Raw genomic sequence first — 24,156 nt, 5'->3', positions numbered from 1 at the left:
TTTAGCAGAAGGGATATCGACTAGGCTATGGTCCTCCAATTTTTTTTTGAAGAAATTAGATAGTGGATCAATCTGAGCATGATGACCCCGTGATTATGAATATCCAATAGAGAAATTAAGATCTCCTCCTAGAATAAGATTATCCACTTGCAGTAGATTGGAACTTAACAATTTCTCCTAGTAGGATCCTCGATTTGGCAAGGACCATATATATTGATGAGTCTTATTTTAGTACCTAATTCAGATGAGGAGATATCAGCCCCAATGTGGTCAGTTCCTGCACAAATGTTACATAGCTTGATAGTCCTGGTATTGTAACCCATCAAAACACCTCTTGAATTCCCATTAACATCAAGGGAATGAAACAACCATCCAGGGAGCATGAATTCAAGGAGGCGAGTGATGGACTATGCTAACCCTAGGGTTTCCTAAAGAAAAATGACATCTACCATCTCAGTTCTTAGAAGCCTCCGAAATGGTAGTTTTTTCTCGGGACTAGCTAACCCATGATAGTTGAAGGAGAGGAGCTTCATGAGGGAGATTGCCCCAGGGTGTTCTGTGCTCTAAGAACCTAGTCTATGGCTAGTTCTCGGCCCAAGACAACTTCCACACCCACCTATTGTTTGTCTTTTGAGAGGGAGGAGGGTCGTCCCCAAGGAGTTTTTGGAGGGATGGGAGGGGATAAGATTCCAATGCCAATCGTATCAAGAGGCTATGATCGAGATAGATATCTAAGCGAGTAGCTGTGAGAGTGAGACCCCATCTAAGAGTCAGTGGATAGGGCAGGGGCATTCACCTCCGGGAAGGATGGAGGGGTACATGAGAAAGTGGGGGGGGGGCCTGCAGAGAGTAGGTCAATGAATGAGGAGTTAGGCAGGTAGATGCAATATAATGTTGATCAATGGAGGATGAAGTAAAAAAACAAGATGATGTAGTGAAATTCAAAGAGCAGGGAGTAGAGAAAGGCATACCTGAAGATAGCGCAGCCGCAGTAGCCACCCTAGCTCTAGTCAAAAGAGGAGAGGGAGGCCGAATGTGTGCATTGTCGCACTTCTTCGGATTCTTCTTGCCCATCTTTGTCATTGCTTATTTAGTGTTGGTGCACTACTCAGGTACCTTGGTGGTTTTGGATGGAATTGTCTTTCCCTGATCCGCTACTTTAGCTATCCCATTCAGAGGGAAATCCTTATGTAAATGGCCCACCTTATGACACCTTCTGCACCTGAAGGTGACCCCCTCATAATCAAGGTTTTGCACTCGAGAGTAATGTTTTTAGAGTAGGGTAATTTTCTCTTGTAGACCTTCTCTAGTATCAATATGAACCAATATCCTTGCATACACCATGATTCCTGTGGACAGGTATGATTTATCATGCTCCAAATAAGTACCCAGAGCATTCCCGATGTGCCTAAATATGTCCTCCTACTAGAAGTGTAGTGGCAAGCTTGGAAATCTGACCCATAGTGTTCTTGCAACCAATTTCTCTCTCTTAGGGTTGAAATGAGGGTTCCATCTTTTGAGGAGCATAGAGTTGTGCTCAATGTTCTAGAAACTTGATAATACCCAGGTGGTATATTTAGCTCTTGCAAAACGCAACGAAAACCATCCTCGCACAAAGGTTTGTACAAATGGTAGTTCAGCCATGTGTTGTCCCTAAATCTCTACAGTCCATTGCCTAAGCCTAGCCGTGGTGTAGTTCCTCCCTCGAGCCCTACCCACCAAAACCCTATTAGCAGTGTCCATAGCTTCGCCCCACTCGATATCCTTCCCTAAACGTAGAATGATATCCTGAGTCCTGGCCTTGACACACTTCGCCTTTTTCCTGGTCTATGACCCTTGTTGATTATGTCTCCCTAAGGAGCATGCTGGTGGGAGTTATGTAAGTTAGGTCCAAACCCTCTAGGGTTCACTTCTAGATCCGAAGGAGAGCCTGCAAAATAGCCAGAGGTGGGATCTGTCGAGTACAGAGTGAGAGGCTTTTCATGAGGTAGTACCGAGGGTCCTCCTTTCGAGACAGATGAAGGGTAATGAGAATCTGCAGGCAGAGGGTGAGGTGGATGACCCAAGGGGTCAATGGAGTGGTCAGACAATATGAATCTAGCCAAAAATTTTAGGGATGCTGGCGATGGGTGGGTGTAGTGGATTCCGACCATGTGAGGGGGTCTTCAAGTAGGGAAATGATCAGGTAGGAGGGACCCGAAATCAATGGCAGGGGCGAAAGGACATCCGACAAGTCACTGTGATGAGGGAACAACCCTTCTGACATTGAGGGAGGTGACATCCAAATGTAAAATTCAGTGAAAGAGTCATCAGAGTAGTCAACTTGATTGAGCTCCATACGTAACTGTCCTAAAATGACATGCCAACTGACACTTGGAGCTGCAAACCACTGTCTTCATAACTGCACCGCCTGTGGAGAGTAAATAGAGCTAGGCAGTATTCTTGGGTGTATAGAAGTAATAGAGTAGGCAGTATCACGGGCACAAGGAGTAAATGACGATGGGGTGCGATTGAGTCGATTCCATTGAGGGTGGTCAGGCACGGTAAGTATGCAGGTGCTGCAGTGTTTTGAACCCTAGCCCGTATTAGGCACCATTTGAGGAGTTTTCTGTAACTCCATCCTTCCCTCGCCCTCACAGACACAACTTCATTGATATTATGTTATTATCTATACTAGAATTTCTTTTTTGCTAAGTCATGCCTTATTATCAGCATGTGCAATGCATATTTCTAGGGATTTTTACAAGGTCTGTGACAACATATAGTGTTATTACATTTTAACCTTATAGTCTCAATATCTTGGCAAACTTTGCACCTTTAGCTCTTTATACACAAGTCATTGAATTTATCCCATATCATACTCATGTTCCAAAGGTTCTAGGAGGCATCATTCTTCAAACTTAGTTTTCAAACATCTTTAATTGCAGTATGCTTTGCATACAAACCTTTTCAAGCTAGGAGCCAAATAATGACTTGAATAAATACTTCAACCTTGTCAACTATGAAATTACCCTCTGACTTTCAACTATGATTGTTCCTTAGATATATCCAAGGGAACATGATCTCAAATAAAATTATAGTTAGCAGATACATACCTTGACTTTTGGCTATGCTGGTCTTAATACTTCAATCCTTTGGATAGGGAGGTTTTCAAACTTCCTTTGACTACTGCTTCCAAAGTGACTTCAATTTCAACATTCATTTTAACAAAAATTTCAATTTGGTATGATTTAAAGATAAAAGGACAACCCTTTTACTCCATCTATGCAGTCACCGGTCATATTCAACCTTCTACAACTCTATCTATTCTCTTAGTGTTGGGGAGAAGATCCCCCCATAACATGTTTTTGGGGCTTAAAGCTTGCGTTTTGGTCATTGTAATGAAAAGACCCCGAGAAATGCGGGTGCGGAGGGTGAGAGTCTAGGGTTGTTTGCCCTAAAATAATGTAATTTAATGTAAAGTGTGTCAGCCTACCCATGGTCCGCAAACCATGGGATTGTATAAATAGAGAGAGGATCTAAGTGTAAAGACAATTTTTTGAGTTTTTGAGAAGAAATAGATAGATGTGAAGGCATGGTTAGAATATGGAAGTGGATATGAAGTGTATTGGGTCATAGTGGTAGGTAGAGGCTTTGCAGCTAAGTGCGCAAAGGCCTAGGAGAGTCCGTAGCTGAGTGCATGGACCCCTGCAGCTGAGTGCGTAGGGCAGAGTCGGGTTTGTAATTGAACTTGAGTATTAATAAAGATAAGATTGATTCAGAATATTGTGTGTTTGTTTGTAGATCTGTATTTCTATGTTCTGGTTATCTTTATGCACTTATATTGTTTTCTAGTATGCACGCTTATTTGAAAGTTGAATGAGTAATAAGAATATTGGGGCCACACAGACTAAGTTAAGCACTAATATATTAACACAGTAAGTATCAGATCAGAATAATATTGTATTATCAAAGTTGCGAACGGGTTGCAAAGAATAGAAAGTTGCGCGGAGTAGTGCAGCCCACAAATTAGGATCGAAAACCTCTAGAACCTTCATCAAGACATCCCTAGGGTGCGGAAACTTGGTTCCAGCACCCTCCCATAATACTTCGAGTGAGACCTCAGTTTGCGCTCTGTGGATTGTTGTCAAAAGAGCTAGTAGTACCGGATTTCCTTGGCTAAACTCACCGCTAAACCTGGGTTAGGCCCCATGTAGCCAACAAATGGTTTCATTGCCGGGACCAGAATCTGCCTAAGGGATGTCTGATGTCGTGCCACTGGAACCCAACAAAGAAGGAAATTGAGGAGTGGTTGGACAAGAAGATTCATGAGTTCACGACACAGGAAAATAGAACTTTGCAGGATTCTGAGAAAAGGTGGTTGGACCGGTACATGTATATGGAAACCCACAAGATTTTCTTTGCATCCTATCCCTCTGATTTGTATGAGTGGATCATGAGATTAGCTGACAGTCAGGGAAGGTGTAAGATTGACCAACCGATAGTGTGGAATCTAGAATTAGTGAGTAGACTAGAGGCATTAGAAAGCAAGATTGTGCGAGCTTTGGACCATTGGCTCGACCGGATAATAGGGGGATTTATCACTGAGTTTGCGATAGACATGATCGTGAGCTTTAGCAAAGCAGAATGAAATTTCTCAAGGGACCGCGAGGTAAGTACATTAAATCTTTGAATACTTGGATTAAGATGCTGTTATGTGAAAAACGGGTTATGGAAATACATTAATGTTTGGGACAACGCGGAGCAGAAAGATCTACAAAGGTAGCGGGGAATTAGGAAATAGTCCCTCAATTTCACCTTTGCGAGAGAGTGAGGAAGAGCTCACTGGGGTCTCTTCAAGAAGTGTGGTTAGTTTGATAAGGAAACACATTCCAAAGTTACCACCTCCACCCATGCCACCACCCGCTTCACCTCCCTAACCTCCATCTCCACCCACTCCACCTCCACCAACCCTGCAGTTCAGCATGGTGAGCGTGATCAAGCTACCTATATTCAGAGGACTAGGAATGAGGATCTAGACCAGTTCTGGTTCGTGGTAAGAGTAGTGTGGGAAGTGCAAGGGGTCACAGATGACAACATTAAGAAGGCTACATTGGTGAGCACACTGCAGGATCACGTGTTGACATGGTATATCAAGAACTCTAATGACCACCCAACCGTAGGGATAGCAGAGATCGAGAATGCATTGAACAGGGAATTTAGCTAGCTGAAATTAGAGGCACAGTCAATCATCAGGTTTAAAGAGATCACGATTCTCCTAGGCAAGACCCCTGGGATCTAGATCAACGGCTGAAGAGTACGATCCACGAGGCTAATATGATGCTAATGGATGCGCAACACCGCGCATGGTTTGTGGCATCTCTGACACCACACTTGAGGATGGCGCTGTCACAACAGAACCTTTCCACCCAGGCCGAAGCATTAGAAATGGCGATGAGGTTGCATGAGACCCCGATACATGATCCTAGGTTAGGGGTTCAACAAATCCACGACAACTACAGAATCTCTGCCTAGAAATGAAAAGCTTGAAGCAGGATAGGGCACCATGGCCAGAGGCGCGCGAGGAAGTATGGTGCATAAAATGCAAGGGCTAGGGCCATGACAAGGATCATTGTCCAATATTTTTGAACTACTTGGCAGGAGGGGGGCCAATGTCATTGAGACCAGAGGCATAGGCAGTGCCAAGTGTGACACCCACGTTATGGTGCATGATCTGTTAGATAGGAGGAAAACACACAATGGATAATTTTCATTTGTTGTAGAAGTATAGGCAGAGTCCCTAGCATTTGTTTTGTAAATTCTACAAGTCAGTAGGCCACGAAGAGCGCACTTGTCATAGTTACGATTTAATGATGGATCAGACTCTAGCCTATAGGATGTAGACTGAAATGCGAGCCCTTGACCCAACTGCGGGGATAGTGCATGCTAGATTTTAGGGGCAAGGTCAAGGATGAGGAGGAATGGGACCAGGAAGGGGCCACAGACAGTTGATTTGTTACAATTGCGGAGGACCAGGGCACTACGCCTGCGATTGTACCAACCCGACAAGAGTATCTTGTTCATACTGTGCTCATTTTGATCATGAAATGGTAGATTGTCGTACGTTGATCGCAGAGATGCACGAGAAAGGGGTACTCCAGCATCCTCTGACTCAAAATATCCAAATGATGAGGTTTAAACCACACGAAGAAGATCCAAATGTGAACATGATGCTCAGAAGCGGTGCGACCATAGGGGAGGATAAGGGGAAGTAGCCCAAGGAAGATACATGGGTTCGTAAGGCTCCTACAAAGGAACCTGAGTTTGACTTAGAACACGAAAAGGAGACATTCATGGAAGCTAAGAAGAGCTTCGCGGAGGCCTCTACTTCAGGTAGTAAGGATCAACCAGAGCTAGGGATGGATCCTTATATGCTTACTGCCTTTCTAGAGAACTGCATGAAACTATTGCAGGACAACAAAGTAGTTAAAGGACTACAGAGTTGATCACTAGGTGCTTAGGGTCAGGAGAACCGTGCTAGTTCGGAAATTGGGGAAGCATACATTGCGCACTGGAAGGGAGATGAGGTTGACTGCACAGATTGGTGAGTATGAAATGGATTAGGTAATCCTAGACCTGGGTTCAGATGCGAGTGTATTACCAAAGCAAACATGGGAACGTATGGGCAGGCTCAGGCTGCAGTGGTCCCCTATTCAATTATGAATGGCGAACCAACAAAAGATTTTTCCTATGGGGAGGTTGCAAGGGGTAACAGTTGATATTGAAGGCGCGAACACACAGACGGACTTCGAAGTAATAGATATTTTTGATGACAGCAATCCCTATCCTGCATTGTTAGGAATAGACTGGGCCACCGATATGAATGGAGTTATCAGTCTGAAGAAGTGGAAGATGATATTCGAGAAGAAGTCCCTACGCGTAGTAGTTCCACTAGACCCAGCCGAAGGAGCGCGCTACACCAAACCAGTGTGCGACGATGGAAGCAACGATGAGCTGGGTTGTATTTACCAGATAACTACGCGAGATTAGGATTGGGTGAATCCAACTGCAGATGGAAGGATTTTGTGGGAGCATGCAAGTTCTTGCACCTGATATTCAGACGAAGAAGATGAGCACTGGCACAAATGGTTGAACGAAGTGACAATGTTGAATTGCAACATGATGATTAGATCATTGCATTGTGTAACAACATAGGCCTGAGATCTGCCAACATATAATGGATTGACAGTGGTGGACGAATTCTTGAGCAAGTTTGAAAGCACAGTACTGAAACAACATCGCTTTGATGCGTTGAAGTGGGAGCTATGCGCAACGCCTGCACACTAGTGGGGAACACACCAAGGAAACTTTGAGAACTGGTGCATATGTAGAAGGATGATGCGCCTACGATTTGGGCAACCACAACTATAGATAGAAGATAAATATGATGGACGAGATGACCCACGCATGCACCTCGTGAAACAGACCGAGGCCTATGGGGAAGAACCATAGGCTGAATGGGTACATTTATTCTACCATACCCTGGATGTCATACCCATGAATTGGTATATTGAGATGAAACTCCGACATGGTATGGGTGAATGGGATATCTTGTGTGAGTGATTTTTGTTAACATTCACATTTGAAGACTGATGGTTGGATACTGTTGACGATGCAATGCAAGCAGTAAAAGCCACCATCTTCAAAATACCACAGGAACCACTACAAGTAGTTCAACCAGCATGGGCAACCTAGTTAAGCAGTGCCCTAGAATGTCATAACGTGCAGGTAGAGGAGGATGATAAAGACCCCCAAAATATTAATATTCCAGAAACTGAAGACTATCACGAGGTTTGAGGACCATCAATTGAGGATCCCGACATCATTACATCACTAAAAACAAAGCAGGTAAACATTTGCACAGATCTGGAGACAAAGTACGCGACACTTGGGGACTATTGGGATGATGCTATGGTAGATAAGGTCGCCGAGTTACTCCATGAATAGCAAGATTTGTTCCCGACCAAAATCATGGACTTAAAGGGGATCATTGGCGACTTAGGGATGATGAAGATCACTTTCAAATTGGACATGAAGCCAGTTAAGCAACGACCTTACCGTTTAAATCCAAAGTATAAAGAAAAGTTCCATGACGAATTAGACGAAATGCATGCAGCTGAAATTATTGAACCAATGGAAGAATCCGAATGGGTGAGTCCTATGGTAGTATAGGACAAAAAACAGAAGGGAGAAATAGAATATGCGTAGACCTTCAGAAGCTTAACGACACCTGTGTTCACGATCCATTCCCGACACCATTCACAGATGACGTATTAGAGAATATTGGCAGTCAGGAAGCTTACTCATTCATGGATGGCTTCTCAGGGTACCATCAAATCAAGATCGTGCCAGAAGATAGGAGCAAGACAACCTTCGCAACCGAATGGGGCTATTTTCAATACACCATTATGTCCTTTGGACTGAAGAATGTGCCAGTGATATTTTCGCGCATAGTGGTGGCCGTGTTCAAGGAATACATCCACAAGTTCTTGGAGGTCTATCTGGACGATCTGACTATATTTGGGTTAGTTAAACACAATATAGCGAGTTTACGTTTGATGCTGGATACTTGCCGACGACACCAGATTGCGCTAAATCTTAAAAATTTCACCTTCCTCGTTCCCTTTGGAAACCTACTTGACCATGTGGTCTGCAAACAAGGCCTGATGGTGGACCCTATGAAGATTGTTGTTATCCTCAATCTGGAAGCGCTAAGAAGTGTCGAACAACTACGTGCTACTTTGGGGCACACTGGTTACTATAGGAAGTTTATCAAGCTATGCACAAATAACAATGCCAATGGAAAAACTATTGTAAAAGGAAGCTACATATTGTTGGAATGATGATTGTAGGAAAATTTTGGATGTTCTCAAGGAGAAAATGGCATCCGCTCCCATCTTGGTCTTCCAAAAATGGGACGTAGAATTTCATGTACATGTTGACGCATCATGTATTGCGCTGGGAGCTGTACTTACATAGGAAGGCGTGGAAGGCATGGATCACCCGATCACATTTACGAGTCCGTTTCTGTCCAAAGCCGAAAAGAACTACTCTACTATTGAGTGTGAAGGGTTGGCAATGGTGTACGCGCTCCAGAAATACCGACACTATTTACTTGGTGGGAACTTCAAGATGTATACCGATCATTCTGCGTTGAAATACCTGGTGAACAAGCCTGTATTGGGGGAACACATATGCAGATGGTTGTTACTGTTTTAAGAATATGACATTGAGGTCATCGTATAACTAGGACACCTAAATGCATGACTAGATCAGTTATCACGAATTGAGACAGGCGAGGAGCCAACAAATTTGGAGGAGGGACTTCTGGATGAAAAACTCTTTGCAGTGCATGTCGTGGACGGCCACTTCAAAGATATAATTCATTTTTTAACCATAGGGACTGCACCAAAGGAATATTCAGTCCAACAGAAGAAGGAATTGGTGGTGTGCACGACAGACTTTTTGGTCATCGTGGGGCACCTCTACAAAATGGGAAACGATGAGATATTGCGAAGATATGTACCTGGATTTGAATGAGGATGAATCGTCGCGGAAGCACACGAGGGGGATGCAACAGGACACTATGCAGGACGCGCGACTACAGAGAATATTCTTCGTGCTAGGCTATGGTGTCCAACCTTGCATCAAGATTCGAAAGCACACTATTGGGCCTGCAACATATGTCAAAGGACTGGAAAACCATTGCGAAGGGATGAGATGCTACTCAATCCACATATGACGCCACAGCCATTCCAAAAATGGGAAATTGACTTTGTGGGATTGATCAAACCTCAGGGAAAGACAGGTGCGTGCTACATCATCACCGCGACAGAGTACCTGACTCGATGGGCAAAATCACAGCCGATTAAGGATTGCACGGGTGATATGGCTACGAAATTTTTGTTCGACAACATGTTGACATGGTTTGGTTGCTCGAAAATTTTAATGAGTGACCACAGAACGCACTTCATGAATGAAACCATCAGCGCACTCACTGAGGAGTTATAGGTGTATCATCAACAAAGTACACTGTACCATTTGCAAGTTAATGGGATAGTAGAAGCATTCAACAAAATTCTAGAGGCTGCACTAGCCAAATTATGTAATGCACAATGAAATGACGGGGACCTGCACATACTTGCAGTGTTATGGGCATACAGGACCACGTGCAAAAAATTGACGAGTCAGACACCTTTCAGGTTAGTCTATGGCATGGAAGTAGTCATGCCAATGGAATACATCATACACAGTTTGTGAATAGCAGCACTTACAGGCATGTCGGACTGCGAAGCCTTGGAACGAAGGCTCGCGCAATTGGAAGAACTCGAGGAAGAACGGTTTCTGGAGGGATTCCATCAGCAGGTACAGAAACAGTGCAAGAAAACCTGGCATGATCGCCATATCAAGTTGCACACATTCAAGGTAAACACTTTAGTGTTTCTGTAAGACAACAAGTTTGAAAAATTTCCTAGAAAATTTAGAATGCATTGGTTGGGACCATATGTGGTCAAAGAGGTCACAGATGGAGGTGTGGTCCAGCTACTCAACCTTACTAGAGAACCGTTCCCAGGAAGAGTAAATGGCAGTCGCCTAAAGCCCTACATGGGTGGACTGACTGTTTGACTAACCAACCAAAGCAGAGTCTTCGCGACCTGAGAAGCCAGACAAAGGTGCGGGACTATAAACATAGGTACTAGAAGTCGGCATCAAAGTAAAGAATCAAGTCAGATGGAGATGATTCAGAAGCAGAAATGGAGTAGATCTAGACGACGTCAACATGGTGCGTTGCGGACCTTTGTGCCACATAGACACAGCTAGAGGGGCATTGTGCAAAGATCGCCGCACCAGCAGTGAACCAGGACGAGTCACGATGATTGTGTTGGGGGCTTGTTGGGCAGCAGATCCCCCCATAGCATGTTTTTAGGGCTTAAAGCCTTAGTTTTGGTCAATGTAATGAAAAGACACCACAAAATGTGGGCGCGGAGCATGAGATTCTAGGGTTGTCCACTCTAAAATAATGTAATTTAATGTAAAATGTGCCAGCCTACCCATGGTCCGCGGACCATGTGATTGTATATATAGAACAAGGCTCTAAGTGTAAAGACAATTTTTTGAGTTTTTGAGAAGAAATAAATAGATGCGAAGGCATGGTTAGAATATAGAAGTGGATCTGAAGTGTATTGGGTCATAGTGGTAGGTAGAGGCTCTGCAGTTAAGTGCACAGAGGCCTAAGAGAGTTCGCAGCTGAGTGTGTGGACCCCTGCAGTTGAGTGTGCAGGGCAGAGTCAGGTCTGTAAATGAACCTGAGTATTAATAAAGATAAGATTGATTCAAAATATTGTGTGTTTGTTTGTAGATCTGTATTTCTATGTTCTAGTTATCTTTATGCACTTATATTGTTTTCAAGTACGTGGGCTTATCTGAAAGTTGAACAAGTAATAAGAATATTGGGGCTGCACAGACTAAGTTAAGCACTAATATAATAACACAGTAAGGATCAGATTAGAATAATACTGTATTCTCAAAGGTGCGCATGGGTTGCGAAGAGCAGAAAGTTGCGGAGTAGCACAACCCACATATTAGGATTGCAAACCTCTAGAACCTTCATCAAGACATCCCTAGGGTGTGGAAACCTAGTTCCAACACCGTCCCATACTACTTCGGATGAGACCTCAATCCTCGCTCCACAGACTATTACCGAAAGGGCCAATAGTACCGGGAGTTGCTTGGCTAAACTCATTGCTGAACCTTCGTTAGGCCCAACGTAGCCAAATATTAGGCATTTCAAATTTCTAAGGCCATGAATGAGTCTCCTTGGCCCTCCTAAAGTTCACTAGCTTACTAAAATAGGATGATACTTTTAGTCCTTTCTTCTTACTAAAACAAAATGAGGTATTTTAAGACTTTAACAATACAAGCTTCATGATTAAGACCATGACTTGGTTCAATCATATATTACAAACCAAATCAAAGTTGTAAGCATGATCTTCCATCATCTTAGATGTTTCAGATATTTTGAGGGCATTCATGAAATATTTCTATCTTTACTACAGGGATAGATACTATTCTTTAAATCCTTAAATATCTTTAATCTTTTTGAGATAATATCCGAAGAATTTTGAATTATCTTAGGTTATATAAGAGATATTTCAACCCTTTTTTTGTTAGAATTAAACTCTTTCGACCCTTTTTAAGGACTGAGGCAACTTTGGCTTTCTCCTCTGAGGCTCTCAGCCCTATGAAACAAGACTTGAGATTATCGCATATTTCAATAGTGATTACTTGGTCTTATTCAATATATCTTGAGGCCCACTCGACCCTATTTTTTAAGTTTTTTAAGGGTCGACATTCTATTAGCATTATGATGCATGTGTTGTACTTGATGGCAACCCACTCATAGAAGAACATCTCACTTATTTATAACCAAATGAATCTACAGAAGAGATATCAAATGTGACTAAATGCATGGGATGCCAGACAACTCAAAGGAATCAGATGACAATTCTCAATATGACAAGTTAGCTTTGCCATCAAGTCCAAAGGGGGAGATTGTTGGCATTATGAGACAAGTGTTGTCCTTGATGGCAAATAACACAGATGACAGATTATAGTGCAGTAGGTCAGTAGCAAGGAATTGATGATCAGACTACAAGAATGAAGAGAGAAAAGTATATACGCAGGTTCACTAATGCAAATCCGCATATACACGCGGGTTAGATGTTCCAAAGTCGCGTATGCGTATACATGCACTTTCATGCAAGGAAAGGTGCGTACATTGGGTTTTGGTCCATGGTATTAAGTCCTTGGTATGTGGACCTATGGTTTTGGACCATGGTATCTCGTCAGAAGTGTTGATCCCAGGTATTGGGTCCATGGTATTGATTTGTTATGGTTTTGGACCATGGTATTGAGTAAGCCCTAAGACTATAAAAGGAGAAGAAGATCATTAGGCAAGGCATGGAAAAAGTCTTGAATATCTAATGAAGTATGAGATCCAGTATGTAGGTTATGGGTTGATGATGCATTGCTTGATCTGAGCTAAGGAGGAATCTCACCGGTTGATGGAGAATAAGAGCTAAGGATAGATCGGGATCAAATGCTTTGAAATGAGCTATCTCTATATGGTTGATTATGCTTATTCTAGATCTATATACTGACGCATGTAATGTTCTGAACTGGGTATAACTTAAGTTTGAAATAGCTGCAAGTCATGATTGAATATTTATAGATCTGTATTCGGTTTGGCTTTGGTAAAAGCGCATATGTACGTGGTTTTGGTTCATCGTAATAGCGTATACATTATGAAGTATGATATTTGAAGTTGCAGTTGGGTCTGATTGTTATTGCAGAGTTCTGTTGTCTTCTCTGTGATCTGGTGACTGTGTTGTTGAGAGGGTTTTAGTGTTTCAGTGATTCAGAGATTGATGATGCTAGTATTGATTGATTTTGTGCTTCATGATATTGATTGGTCTAGTATGAAAATTGGATGAAACATGGCCTTTAGATTATGGTGTTGTGCTTCAGGAGTATCCAATCTGAAAATGTATGAAACATGGTACTTGGAGGAAGAAAGAGAAGCCTTCTGTAGGTCGACACCTACATACTAGTACATCAGCTAGTACAAGAGCTAAGGGGGTGGTATATCCCTTCCAGTAGCAGCTGGAAAACGAGTAAAGGAGCATTTCATTAGGTCGGCACCTACGTACTAGTAAATGGATCAGCTAGTACAAGAGCTAAGGGGGTTGTAGCTCCCTTCCAGGAGAGTCTGGAGAACGAGAGAAGGTTGTAGCCTTCTGCAGGTAAAAGCCTGCGTACTGGTATAAGACTGCACCAGTACAGAACTATTGTAAGATGAAGTTTCTTATTAAAAGAAGATAGAGACGACTTGCAGCAGGTGGTTTTCACCCAAATTGGGTTTCCACCTTATATCATGGTGTTCATGTGTGCTTCTTGTGTGTGATGATCTGTTCTGTTTTACTGTACCTACTTACTATACATGTGGTTAATGAAGTTCTAATGTACTAACTAAAGATCAACATTTAAATGGATTAACTGAATCATAAGTATTCTGGATATATGCTAGTTTCATTAGACAGAGTTGCGTATACACACGGGTTCCATTAACTGAAGTAGCGTATATGTATCTAAGTATGGAAATGGAAAAAGTTTTATTGATTTGATAATACTGATTCACCCCCCTCTCAGTATTATTTCCAACAATTGGTATCAGAGCAGGTCTTTTGGTAGAAGCTTGATCGCTTGAAGGAGATCTGTAGATCAATGGGAAAGAAGCTCAAGAAGAAAGCGCCTAAGAAGAAAGACATCTCTAAAGAACTATGATAGTGGGAGCATTGATTAGGGATTATGTGGAAGAAGCACTTCAGATTCAGAATCACTTCAGAATATAGATGAACAAGATCTATCAGGTATGAATTTGTTATCCTTTGGTATCCATCCATGTGAAGATGATGAAAGTGATAGCGAAGCAACTGAATTTGCTCTTATGGGTGAGCAAGAAATATATCAAATAGAGGTAGAATTTAAAAGACTAACAGACAAAATTAGAGATAAACAAGATCTATTGAACAAAAGGGAATGTACCTTCAAAGAAGTAGCTACCAAACTAAAAGCTCAACTAGAGGAAGGTAACAAGGTAAGGAAGCTATTCAAGGAAAAATATCAAAAGTTGTAGGATGAAGTGACATCATTAAGAAATGAAGTAAATGAAAGAAGCAGAACAATTAAGAAACTCAGAGATAGATCGAGTTACTATGAAAGGTTTGAAGCTACGATCCTCTCGCTAAAGGAAGATCTTGAAGAATCAAAGAAGCAGAATAAAGAACTACTCCAAGCTCATGAAAAACAAGAAAATGAAGTTCTTGATCTAAGACATCAGTTGGAAGAAGGAAGAAATTTTGAAGAAAACATGAAGAAGCAGTATCTTGAAAAGGAAGAGCATCTCCAGATTGAGGTAAATATTCGAAAAGAAAAATTAGAAGAAAAGGATAAGCTCTTACGATTTCAAGATAGTACTAAGATCTTGGATGATATTCTTAGTAGTCAAAGGTCTCCTGCTATCAAAACTGGTCTTGGTTTTCATGAATTTGTTAAGGGTGAATCTAGTTCACAAAGTAAGACAAGGGAATCTAATGATAAATTTGAAATGCTCAACAAGGAGATGAGAGGTCAACCCCATCAACAGCCAAGGAAAGAAAGAGGTGGCACAACACCATATACAGACATAACAGACTCAGGGGGAGCTGAAAGTGTAAAACTTCAGTGTCCTAAATCTCGTATGCAAGTTGCATAAAGGGAAGTCGCGTATATACGCGAGTTAGACACTGCACAGTCGCGTATATGTCAGTCTGAGGAAAAGCAGAGGGGACAGGCTCAGAAAAAGGATCTGATATGCTTCAGTCCATTATTTGCTTTGTTTGATAATGGTTACAATCTGCTAATGATGTGTGGAAATGTCTTGATACTCATAAGATGTTTAGAAGTGTTTTTGATCCTGACTTGATGATGATGATGTTGTTATACTTCTTGCTGATATATGCATGATCAGATCTGACAGTAAATAGACGGCACAGGTTCAGGGGGAGTTTATGTTTTGAATAATGCGTTGTTGGCATTATGGTTGGTAGTCCCTGGTGATGTTGCTTATATGGCCAAATGATATATCTTGCTATGATATGGTTATGAGCTATCCATGATAAAATCTCATATGATTCTTGGGGTTACATAGTTGATGTTCAAATCAGATTTGTGGTTGAGACGCTGATGATGCTTACATGGTGATTTTCATAAGGATAAGGAGAAGTACAAAGCTTGAATACACATCTTCATTACTTGTGATGAGTCACTCATATGCTGCTGTCGTCATATAATACAGTTATGATGCAAAATTCCTATAGTTCTTGGTGCTCATGTGGATGAGGATTGTTGCTGTTGATGATATCAAGAAGTCTTGAGCTATAGAAACATAGTGCTGGATACATGGAGTTGCATTGTTGGAGATATGATGATGATGAGTTATTACCTATATGATGATAGGTTGATACCTACATATGTTGATTGATGCAGATGTTCCCAAAGTGATGATACTTGGATCATGCAGATCTTGATGATGATGAGATGACTATGGTGCTTTTCACAAATGTTATAATGTGAATGATTTTATGATGATGAGTTGATATCTATATGCAGTCATACCTTGTTACAGGACATTTACAGGTTGCTGATCTGGAAGTGGTTGTACGCAAGTTTTATGAGGGACATCCGCGTATATACACCTATTTCTCTAGATACAGTCACGTATATGTTGGGTTGATTTCAGGTGGAACAGGTGTAGAAGGAGAACATGGTTGCTAATCTGAATGATGATTGACAGATGCTGCTGATGACTTTCATAAAATTGTTTTAAATATTTCGTTTCTATGTCATGTATATCTTTTCTTATCAAGGTCATGTAATGGCCTATGTTAGTTTCTGCACTGTGCCTGGGATGAATAATGTAATGTACTTATTTTTCATATGTAAACTTCTGGTGTATCCCCACTTGGTTGGGTAGATGAGTCAATTCTGGTATATCCCCACTTGGTTGGGAGATGGATGTATGTATGAGTCATTGGTATAGAGTCATGTTCTTTCTTGTAGAACATCACTTTCAGAACTTGCTTACAGTTAGGGGGAGCATGAATAGCACACTTCAGCAGAGCAGAAATTTCAGCATGTACTCAGAGGGAGCATGGACAGATTGGTACACATTGGCATATACAAAGGGGGAGCTCATTCAGAGATTTCATCAGGTACTTAGGGGGAGTATGGACAACAGAATGTTTATCAAGGAAAGAGAATATCTTGGTCCACCCTTTGCCCTTGATGTCAAAGGGGGAGAGGGATTTGGTGTTGTTGCCATCAAGTCCAAAGGGGGAGATTGTTGGCATTATGATGCATGTGTTGTACTTGATGGCAACCCACTCGTAGAAGAACATCTCACTTATTTATAACCAGATGAATCTTCAGAAGAGATATCATATGTGACTGAATGCATGGGATGCCGGAGAGCTCAAAAGAATCAGATGACAGTTCTCAGTATGACAAGTTAGCTTTGCCATCAAGTCCAAAGGGGGAGATTGTTGGCATTATGAGACAAGTGTTGTCCTTGATGGAAAATAACACAGATGACAGATCATAGTGTAGCAGGTCAGTAGCAAGGAATTGATGATCAGACTACAAGAATGAAGAGAGAAAAGTATATACGCAGGTTCACTAATGCAAAGTCGCGTATACACGTGGGTTAGACGTTCCAAAGTCGCGTATGCGTATACACGTACTTTCATGCAAGGGAAGGCGCATACATTGGGTTTTGGTCCATGGTATTAAGTCCTTGGTATGTGGACCTATGGTTTTGGACCATGGTATTGAGTAAGGCCTAAGAATATAAAAGGAGAAGAAGATCATTAGGCAAGGCATGGAAAAAGTCTTGAATATCTGATGAAGTATGAGATCCAGTATGCAGGTTATGGGTTAATGATGCATTGCTTGATCTAAGCTAAGGAGGAATCTCACCGGTTGATGGAGAACAAGAGCTAAGGATAGATCGGGATCAAATGGTTTGAAATGAACTATCTCTATATGGTTGATTATGCTTATTCTAGATCTGTATACTGATGCATGTAATGTTCTGAACTGGGTATAACTTAAGTTTGAAATAGCTGCAAGTCATGATTGAATATTTATAGATCTATACACGGGTTGGCTTTGGTAAAAGCGCGTATGTCCACAGGTTTGGTTCATCATAGTAGCGTATACATTATGAAGTATGATATTTGAAGTTGCAGTTGGGTCTGATTGTTATTGCAGAGTTCTGTTGTCTGCTCTGTGTTTTGGTGACTGTGTTGTTGACAAGGTTTCAGTGTTTCAGTGATTCAGAGATTGATGATGCTAGTATTGATTGATTTTGTGCTTCATGATATTGATGGGTCCAGTATGAAAATTGGATGAAACATGGCCTTCAGATTATGGTGTTGTGCTTCAGGAGTATCCAGTCTGAAAATTTATGAAACGTGGTACCTGGAGGAAGAAAGAGAAGCCTTCTATAGGTCGACACCTATGTACTAGTACATCAGCTAGTACTAGAGCTAAGGGGGTGGTAGCTCCCTTCCAATAGCAGCTGGAAAACGAGTAAAGGAGCATTTCAGTAGGCCGACACCTACGTACTAGTAAATGGATTGGCTAGTACAAGAGCTAAGGGGGTTGTAGCTCCCTTCTAGGAGAGTCTGGAGAATGAGAGAAGGTTGTAGCCTTCTGCAGGTAGAAGCCCGCGTACTGGTATAAGACTGCACCAGTACAAAACTATTGTAAAATGAAGTTTCTTATTAAAAGAAGGTAGAGACGACTTGCAGTAGGTGGTTTTCACCCACATTGGGTTTCCACCTTATATCATGGTGTTCATGTGTGTTTCTTGTGTGTCATGATCTGTTCTGTTTTACTGCACCTACTTACTATACATATGGTTAATGAAGTTCTGATGCACTAACTAAAGAGCAACATTTAAATGGATTAATTGAATCATAAGTATTCTGGAGATACGCTAGTTTCATTAGACACAGTTTCGTATTCACGCAGGTTCCATTAACTGAAGTAGCATATATGTATCTAAGTATGGAAATGGAAAAAGTTTTATTGATTTGATAATACTGATTCACCCCCCACCCCCCCTCTCAGTATTATTTCCAACACATTCCTTGCTTGTTATATAGAATAAACATATCATAATATATTATTTTTATTTCCTAGTGTTATAGCGGCTACAACCACCATCCAAAATTTTTCCTTCACTTTGTTTTGGAGCCTCCCTCCTAAAAATCTTAGAAGGATGTCTTACACTACTCATGTACTTGTCTATTATTTGAAGTTATCTTTCACTTTGCAGCTTGTGTTTGCTAACTTGTTTTTGCTAACCAACCACATGTTGACACCGTGACTTGGTTCACATATGGTTCTTGCGTTGTCTTGGAAAACTGCACAATCCTAGAGGGAAACCTTCCTTGCTCTTAGGAATTGCGCAGAGTAGCCCGACAGTTAAACTTGCTCTCTAGAAATGTGTAGATCAGTTTGACAGATAACTTTACTTAGAGAAATTGCGTAGACTATCCCGACACTGGGCTTCGGCTCAAGAATTGTGCAAACCCATCTGGCAGCTTGTCTTCAGCTGGGAAATTGCACAAAGCATGAGAGGCACTGAGAGCCTCTCAGCCTAGGAAGTGTGCTGAAGAATTCCTCATGTAGTTGTCTGATGCACGTGCCAGTAAGTTGCCTGGTTCCCTACAGAACTGCACAATCTTCCCATGCATGCATGACAGTCTTTCTTGAAAAGGAACAAAAGAAAAAAGTATCCCTACAAAATAGGCATTTATTTTTAGCATTGGGAGTTACATGCAAGTTGATTTTAGAAATTTCCCTCCACTTATCTCTTTTTCCTAGGTTTTTGGCATGTGTGTCATAAACCCTGAATCTACCAAATATATTTAAACAATGCCCGAGAGCTCATTCTAAACATTTGATCTTGGAGACCTATAATTCCTAAGGAATATAAGAACCTTTGGCACAATCGACATAACTTTTCTGGGTAAGTTTTGGTTTTCAAGTCTTTTGCTGCTTTTTTTGTCACTTTTATTTCCTTGCCTTGTGTGAGTGTTGTTTTGTATGTTTTATTTAATGGCCACTGGTGTTTAAGTTGGTTTTAACTTGTAGAAGTGTTGTTTCAAGTTTTGCATTGTCTTTCTTAAGCATCACATGCACAAAATTTCTTTTGCACTAACAGTCGTCGTTACGGCGACCCTCTCCACCAGCTTCGTTGTTCATCTGTTTGACTGATTCCTACATTTGTTTTGATTGCATTCATGATAATTCACTCCTATCTCTACCATCATTCACTTATGATTTCGGATCTACTCATTTTAAAGTTTCCCTTGGGCAGATTTGGGTTACCTTAGCTCAAAGATTTCTTTCCCTGACACGCTCTACGCATTCCTAAACTCGAGGCTATACCTTGGCTTTAGGATTTGCACAGAGGATGCCTATCATTGGGCTACAACTATGCTCTATGTAGTTCTGGGAGATGGTGCACACGCTTGCCCACTTGGAGTGCACAATGTATAGTCCTAGCCAACAGTCAAGCCAGACTAAACTATGCATTGCATAATTCTAGTCCACAGTCAACCTAGCTGGACTATAATTTACGTAGTTCTAGTTAGTAGTAGGTCTTAATGGTAGCTGGAACTATGTAATGCACAGTTTCAGTGGACATTCTCCTAGCCTCGAGAGTTAGTACTACATAATATTTCCCAGCAATCACCTGGTTTGTTACATGATCAATCCTTGAAGTGCATTGTGTTTTTAAACTGACATTTGATTGTCATGAGTGTCTGCTCCATCTCTAGCTACATCAGATTTTGAGAAGTATAGGCATCATGGTTTCCAAGAGAGCTGGATTAAAGGAAACTGTATAGAACTGGAGACGTGGCTGAACAGGTGCCAATAAACTTTCCTGTCTATGCGGACATGTAATTGTTCGTAGAGAAGGACATGAAGATCACATGGAAAGAAATAAAGGAAATATTTGCAAGCATTTTCAAGGTAGATCTGGAAGATCGACAAGTATATGTCAACATTCACAAATCAGGTATGTACAAGGTTTCATGCATGTACCTCGCCTTCATATGTGAAGATATCATTGACTGGGTTGTATCACATGTTGGGTGTGGAGCCTAATTATCTTCTGTATTCAAAGGTATCATCGCATTGGACCCTAGTTCGTAATAGGGTGGCAACGCCGCCCATAAAATATTTGCTGCAGGGGGGGTCCAGGGGGGGTGGCTGCAACCTTTGGGAGCCCCCATTGGTGGGGGGATCGAGGGTAGCGCCCTCGAAGCTAAGAATAGATGTAAAATTTCCTTGTAAAATGTTGTAATTTCGTAGTCAATCTGGGCCATTCATTAGGCGTAGATATGACAGTAGAAGTTATGTTTAATTTACGGTGTTTTTCCCTAGAAGGAAACCCCTTTCTATATATGAGGTAATTGTATTGTGTCTATGTATATCTGTATTTTGAGTGAGGAAGAGAAAGGTGATTGAGAGCGAAGAGGGAATTACAGTGGATCTGTTGTAGGTTGTATCTCTTCAGTTTTCTGGATAATATAAAAAGAAGGACTAACTATTTCTCCGCATACGTAGCCCAAATTGGGTGGACCATGTATATCTGTGTCTCTCTTGTTTTATTCATTTTCTGTGTTTATATTTCTACAATTTTATGTGTTCCATTGCTCTGTAATATATAATTCTCTAACATCACATACCAATCCCAAGATCATAACATTGAGTAATACCAGTGGAACCCAACTTGCTACCTTCAGGTCAGAAAACTACCACCAGATGTACCACTTGTTGCAGCCAGTGAACTACATGGATGCATTGTTCTTCACTCACAACAACAATGTAAACTCTAGAGACATCATAAAGTGTTGGGTAAAAGAGCCATCGAGGTTCAGGATGAAACCCAACCAGGTCTATAAGACGAAGTCACTTTGGAAGGCTTACCAACTCTTGGTCATATTCGCATGTCACTTGTATGGTCAAGAGAGCACATGGACCTTCTCACAGAGTTGGGTTCTGATGTTAGATCAGCTGGAAAACGAAGGAAGGCCTTTCAACTAGTCATACATGTTGGCTCTTCATATAAAAGTGCATGTATCCAATGCCCATAATTCACCTAAATATGGAAAAACAAGATTCTATATGTCCACATACCTACTTGATGTAATCTGTGCCCAACAATAGTTCCCTCGCATGGGTTGGACATGGAAACCATTAGAGGAACCTATGAATGTTTATTCCAAGTTTCTATCCTAGTGAAACTACCGAGGAGTCATGACAAGGTTGTCTGACCACTTCATCGCCCCACTGTATAGGATGATATTTGAAAATGACCCACGTTGCATGTCCCACGAAGCGATGTAGACATTGCTTAACATTTCATACTGATATGCCTCCCCTAGAGGCACCTTCATTAGGGTGTTTGTCACGGAGAAGCCTTTGTATGAGCTACCGAGATTTTCCATAGACAAGTTGGTCATATAAGAGGTTGCATACCAATATCCATAAGTTAGTCAGCAGCATTGCATAGGAGGAAGAAGGCACAATGGCCTACTCTTCTTTTGCGGATTGGGTTGTATGAGATATGTACCTTGAAAGATGCATATGTCGAGATTGAGGACTTGAAGAAGTTCAGATTCAGAACCAAGAGTTTCAATCCATACAATCCTAACCATTGTGTGAAGGTGTACATCCCATGGGTCCACGGGGCATGTCATTGGCTAGTGGAAGATCCTTGGAGGTATTGTTATAACTACTCTAGGCTCAATGAACGGCCAACATGCTTTTAGAATGGAAATCAGCACTACAGGCAACAATACCAGAGGAAGCAACAACAATAGCAGTAGTGATCAACACACTGACACAAGACAAAGGTAAGAGGAAGATTGTTAAGAGCATAGAGGCTGAGAAAAGCTACAAGTTCAAAGAAGATCCACTTTTTGAAAGAGTATCTTTGGAGATAGATGAAAAGAGGCAACATGAGAGTATTAGAGAGAAAGAGGGACAAGCAAAGATTGGAAGAAACAAAGAGGAAGTTGCAGGAGATGGAGAAGAAGCTAAAAGCATAACAAGAGCTCAAGAGGAGAGAGAATGAAGCAAGGAAGAAACAGGAACAGGAATAAGGAAAAGGTGCATTGACAGAGAAAAATGTGAAGATACAAGTTGAGACAACAGAGCATCTAGTAGATGATGAAGAAAGTGAGTAGGTGTAGGTTTTGAAACTTTCTCAACAGGTTGAGCAGTTGTTTGAGGTAACAGACATGGATACAGAGCATGAACTAGAGGAACAAGACACCAATCTCATGCCGAGGGCCTCCGAGATCATATCATAGTCTTCACCACCTCTAGAACCACAACCAATCTTGAGCGAACAAGGAAAAGTTGTCCTCCTTGATGATGATCCAGAACGGATGTCTACAATCTAGCATTTGACAAGACACAACAAAGGATTGTACATGCACGAAGAAAGAAACTCTGGGATGATCATACATCACCTACTCACACAGAAGAAAGGGTGATTGTACTAGATGTTAGAAGACATTCGGTTGCCATGGTCGAGGCTTTTAAGTCATATACAGAAGCCATGAGTTCAACTTTGAAGTTCTTGATAGCAGAGAATGATCGACTGGAGAAGGACTTGCAAGAGGCTAGGCAGAGGATAGAGAAGTCTATAGGATTTTCCATGACAGAGATGAAGAAAGCAATAGTGGCAGAGATATCAAATTTGGAGGCCACCATGCAGAAAGTGTATAGAAGATTTGTCACCATGCACAAAGCGGTTGTCCATCTATATGGTTTTCAGAAGTAGTGCTTGCAGACAACCCAAACCCTTAAAGACATTCACACTGTTATCGCACACAAGCAAGAATGGAAAATGAGGTACAAGGGAGCCCCACTTTAACTACACAAGCGGATGAAACTAGAGGCTAAGCTAGAGAAATCATGTATTCAAATGTTTATCCAGAACTATGAGAAACTCCCTCCACACATCACTAGCATTGAGGCTTCCTATCCATAGTTGTTCATGAGTTTGGACATCATAGTGTGAACACACAAGATCCCCTCCATTAGAACCCTCACCCAGGCCATGAGGAAGAACCAAGTCATGCTGGATGTCAACAAGTATGTAAAGCAGTTGATTTGCGTAGCCACCAACAATGACTTGCAGCTTAGCACAGAGAACATGCAAAGGTACATTAGTGGTCTAGCCACACTCATGACAATGTTGCACATGCTTCAGGATGAGTTGGATAGAGGTTTCAAGACCATATACCCAGAAAGCCATGGAGGCAAGAGTCCACTTCAACAAAGATGTCATCAAACAGTACTGGGACACAATAGAATAGTACCAAGCTTGGTATCAGTTCGTCATCAAAGATCACCATGAGGAGGTTACCAAGTTGGTCTTTCCCCAAGACATTGAGTGATGTTGTTTGTCTTGTCATGCTAACTCAA

This window comes from Pinus tabuliformis, chromosome 6 (genome assembly GCF_031772625.1).
Source record: "Pinus tabuliformis cultivar Carrire ecotype Pingquan chromosome 6, CPIR1, whole genome shotgun sequence".
In the NCBI taxonomy this organism is placed as follows: Eukaryota; Viridiplantae; Streptophyta; class Pinopsida; order Pinales; family Pinaceae; genus Pinus; species Pinus tabuliformis.
The sequence above is the reverse complement of the archived record's forward strand: the minus strand, read 5'-3'. Positions refer to the sequence as shown.